The sequence below is a fragment of the Physeter macrocephalus genome, chromosome 6, assembly GCF_002837175.3.
Source record: "Physeter macrocephalus isolate SW-GA chromosome 6, ASM283717v5, whole genome shotgun sequence".
In the NCBI taxonomy this organism is placed as follows: Eukaryota; Metazoa; Chordata; class Mammalia; order Artiodactyla; family Physeteridae; genus Physeter; species Physeter macrocephalus.
In genome coordinates this window covers 87,371,269-87,376,517 of record NC_041219.1, presented here as the reverse complement: position 1 = coordinate 87,376,517, position 5,249 = coordinate 87,371,269, and positions in this window count along the sequence as shown.

Sequence of the window (5,249 nt, the reverse complement as noted above, 5' to 3'; positions counted from 1 at the left end):
CTCTTTAATTTTTTCCATGATCCATTGATTGCTTAGTAGCATATTGTTTAACCTCCATGTGTTTATGTTCATTGCAGCATTATTTACAATTGCCGAAATATGGAAGCAACCTGAGTGTCCATCAACAGATGAATGGATAAAGAAGATGTGGTATATATATACACTGGAATACTACTCAGCCATAAAAAAGAATGAAATTTTGCCATTTGCAGCAACATGGATGGACTTGGATGGCATTATGCTAAGTGAAATAAGTCAGAGAGAGAAAGACAAATACCGTATGATATCACTTATACGTGGAATCTAAAAAATACAACAAACTAGTGACTATAACAAAAGAAGAAGCAGACTCACAGTTATAGAGAATAAACTAGTGGTTACCAGTGAGGAGGGGCAATATAGGGGTGGGGGAGTGGGAGGTCCAAACTATTATTGAGTGTAAGATAGGCTACAAGGATGTATTTTACAACACGAAGAATATAGCCAATATTTTGTAATAACTGTAAATGGAAAGTAACCTTTTAAAATTGTATAAAATATTGAAAAAAAATTTTTTAAAGACTAACAGGGAAAAAAAACCCCAAAACAAAAAACAAGTGCCCTACTCAGTGTAGCCACTGGGGCTTTTTGTTGTTGTTGTTGTTGTTGTTGCGGTACGCGGGCCTCTCACTGCTGTGGCCTCTCCCGTTGCGGACCACAGGCTCCGGACGCGCAGGCTCAGCGGCCATGGCTCACGGGCCCAGCCGCTCCGTGACATGTGGGATCCTCCCGGACCGGGGCGCGAACCCGTGTCCCCTGCATCGGCAGGCAGACTCTCAACCACTGCGCCACCAGGGAAGCCCCACTGGGGCTTTTTCTTTTTTTTTTCTTTTTTTTCTTTTCTTTTTTTTTTTTTTGCAGTACGCGGGCTTCTCACTGCTGCGGCCCCTCCCGCTGCGGAGCACAGGCTCCGGACGCGCAGGCTCAGCGGCATGTGGGATCCCCCCGGACCGGGGCAAGAACCCGCGTCCCCCGCATCGACAGGCGTACCCTCAACCACTGCGCCACCAAGGAAGCCCCCCACTGGGGCTTTTTGATGAAGGATTAAAGGCTCAGGACCCTTGGCCATCAATAGGAAAAGTGACCAGTCAGGGAGACTTCTGGAATAAGGAGACCTGGAACAGAGCCAAGAACTGGTGTTTTACTGCGTACCACCTTTTCATAAGTTACTCAGTGTGCTTTCATTTTGTCTTCCCAACAGGACCACAAGCCTGTTATTAAAGAAAATGAACGTGTATTGTGCTTCTCTCGAATCCCCACAGGACTTGCTCAGGACAGACGCCCTGCTGGCACTTCCTTCACACACGCGTGATTATATCAGGAAAGAAGACACAACAAACATTGGCTCAGCATTTACATGTCGTCAGTGTTGCAAAAGCCGTTTTGCCATGAATAATCATCAAAAACCCCACTTTACAGACAGCTTGCAAGTCACCTGCCACGTTAAAAACCACAGCCCTATTCCCCACAGGCCTCCTCACCACATGGTCCCCTGCACATGTCCTAGAGAAAGTCTGTCATGTCTGTACTCAGCAGCCTCAAAGCCTGGGCTCTGCCTCCCCAGCCAGGTCCCCAGGCAGGGCAGGTGCAGACCTGGGGAAAGCAGGGAAAATGGGCAGCGGACTGGCCAGGGCGGGGCACCCCCTAGCCTCCTCTCCCTCTCGGGAGCCCAAAGACCTGGAAATGAGACTTGGTGGCAGCGGTTCCACCCTCTGCCTGGCCCTGATACCCTCCCTGTTGCCTCACTGATCCCCTGTAACAATCCCCCCACTACAGATGCCCCCTTGTGGCTCCCCTCTCCTGAGCGCTGGGGTGCACCTCCTCTTCCCCCACAGCCCCACATAGGGCATCTCTTCCGTGCCAAGCCCTGCCTTAGAAGCTGGTGATACAGAGGTGACTACAACACGCTCGGAACCCTAGAGTGACTCTCAGCCTCACAGAGGAGTCATAAGCTGTGACAGCCAGAGAGAATGGAAACGACAAGAAAAAGCAACTTGTGATTATGCCAGGCAAGGAGATTAGAGAGAAGCTCACAGAGAAGATTACAAGGACACGGTCTGAATGGACAAGGGTTACCGATTTATGGGCAGCATATTAAAAAGAACCCACCCACTTGCTTTTTCACTCACTCAATATAATATTTATCAAGCACCTGTTATGGGTCAGACCACCCAGAGGCTGGTGTCTCTGTGGCGAACAAGGCAGCCCCAGTCAGGGCTGACCTACCGGTAGGGACAGTAGACACAGTTCCTAGAGCCCATGGTAGGGACCATAAACTGGTGCAGCCACTTTGGAAAACAGTCTGGCCGTTCCTCAAAATGTTAAACATAGAGTTACCACGTGACCCAGCAATTCCACTCCTAGGTAGATACCCAAGAGAAATGAAAACATGTCTACACAAAAACTCGTAGGTGAATGTTCATAGCATCACTCTTCACAAGAGCCAAGAGGTGGAAACAATCAAAATGTCCATCAGTGGATGAATGGATAATCAAAATTTGGTCTCTCCATACAATGAAATATTATTTGGCCATAAAAAGGAGTGAAGTACTAATACGTGCTCCAACATGGATGAACCTTGAAAACATGAGGGAGATAAAAGAAGCCAGACACAGAGACCACATATTCTATGACCCCATTCATATGAAATTCCAGATTAGGGAAATCTATAGAGACAGAAAGCAGATCCGTGGTTGCCTAGTGGGCTAGAGGGAAGAGCAGATGGGGTGGAGGGGACGGCCAAAGGTTTCTTTTGAGGCGATGAGAACATTCTAAGAGACTGGGGTGACGGTTGCACTTATCTGGGAATATACTAAAACCACTGAAACTGTACATTTTAAATGAGCGAATTATATGACATGTGAATTATATCTTAATAAAGCTATTTTTAAAAAATGGGGCCCTGGCCCCAATCCATGCCCCTGGGGCTTACAGCCTACCTGAGGGTACAGACCTGGAACAGGAAGTTACAGATGTCAGGCTTGTTGTGAAGGAGGACATAACTGAGGGTCCCACCCTGGTCACAGGCCTCGGGAAGGCCCCCAGAGGAGGGGGCAGGCAAGCTGGATCCCAAAGGCCAGCAGGACTGAGGGGAAGCAAGGAAGCCCAGCGGGGGCTCCGGGCTGAGGGATCAGCAGCCGTGAACCAGAGTGCACAGCGTCAGATGCGTGAGGGCCGGTGACTTCAGGGATGCACATCCACACCCAGGGAAGGAGGGCATGGGACAACGGGGGCCTCATGGCCTCCATTCCCACTTGAAGCCCTGTCACTCTGGACCTGGCCCTGGAGCCAGCTAAGCTCCTTGCTGATTAAGCCCTCAAAGCTCTGAAAACTACGAGAATGCTCTGGCCTGCAGTCAGCAAAAACAGAGATGACAATAGGCCACCCACCTCTGTCCCAAAGATGACTACCCAAGGCCCAGGAGGCACCCCAGTGGAGTAAAGGAGGAGAAGGAGAGAAGATTCCCCCACCCTCACAATGAGGTGGGCTTGAGCCTGGCGACCATCCCTTTGGGAATTCCCATCCCAGAGTGGTCCAGGCCCCAGGGGAAGGGAGACTTGTCTGGAACCATCCACCAGGCAGACTCATCCCAGTTAGTGAGGGCACCCCAGCTCAGTCCTGGACGTGAGCTACGGGCCCCGGCACGCCCTTCTAGAGCCTCCCCCAGGGGATCCCCTTCAGTGCTGTGCACCCGTGCCCCCATCCTCCCCATCTCTCCAGAGAGGAGGTGACTCTACGAAGGCAGGACAAAAGTGACTCCTGGTGGTTCCCTGGGTGGTTCACCTCCATCACCTGGGCAAACATCTGAGCTTCTCCCAGGCCCCGCCCTGCCCTCGGAAGGAAGGGAGAGCCTCCCTGCATTCCACTCTGCCTCGGGAATCCAGATCCCAGCCCTTCCCAGAGCGCCCCCATGAGGACAGGTGGAGGACAGCCCAAAGAGGCCTGGGGCGGGTGGGAGGACCCTGAATGAAGCCCCTTGTTTTTGTGTCTGTCTCCCCCCAATGTCTCCCGTTTCTTGTCCCTCTTCTCCCTAGGAGAGCCTTCCTTGCCCCACTGTGCCCTCCCTCAGATGCTCTCTGCCCTTCCCCTGGGTCCCCCAGGATCCTTTCCTCATATCCCAGTCCCATCAGGGGCCCCAGGTGGACCCACTACCACCGCTCTCCCCCTGGGGCTCGGATTGGGGGAAATGGCTGCAGAAATGGAACTGTGGGCACAGGAGGGGAACTTAGGATCACTGAGTCTGGTAAAAGGAAGAGGGCTGCACCCAGCAGGCATGCCAGCACCCAATCTTGATGTTGGGCTCACATCAGCACCCAATAAAGGTTTGTTGAAGCAAACTGACCTACCTGCAGGCCTGCGAGCAGGTCACCTGTCACATTTCACCCCGACAGGTGATAACTGTGTGGGCAAGTGAAGAATTTGGGCTAAACCTGAAAAAAGTCATTCTGCCTGAAAGGGTGGGGATGGGCTCAAGCAAGAGGGGTGCTTTGACTCTCCTGGGAGGTGTTTAGATTCTATCCAAGCATCACTAGTCTGACAGGGCAGAGGGCTCTCTCCTCATCACCCCCCTCCTTCTGCTGGGGGACTCCTGAGCTTCCCTTCCCACCAGGGCAGGTCTCAGCGTGAACACCTCCCAGTGAGTGCCTCTCTCCTGCACAAACTCGTCCCTAGGCAAAACGGAAACATCTGAAGAAGGTGACTTTAGCAAAGCCTTCTCACCATCTGGATTTCCCTGTCACCCTCCTCCCCTCCCACAGGCATGCGCACACACACACACACACACACACACACACACACAGCGCAGCCACTGTGCGCCCAGGGTTCACAGGCTCTGCCCAACCAACCAGGATGGCCCCTTTCCCCTCCCATCCCCTCCTCCCCGTCTTGCCCTCATCAGCAGTTCCCCCTCCACCCCAGGCAGTTAGCGTAGAGATGAGCCAGCAATCTGTCTACACTAGCTCAGCCAGCAGATCTCAGGATTACATCCAGACCAACTCTCAACAGGAAGCAGAAACTGTCAGAGCAGCAAAAGCCCCAGCCCAGAGTTTCCAGGACAGCTCCTCCCCTCTCCCCACCTGCCACCCTTTAAAAACAATGGCTGAGGATTGTGTTTTGCATTGTCTGGTGAAATAACGCCTCAGAGGTATAAACTGCTGATGGCGACAGCCCATCTCAGAAAAGGGGTTATGCGTGACTGGTCTCAATTACCC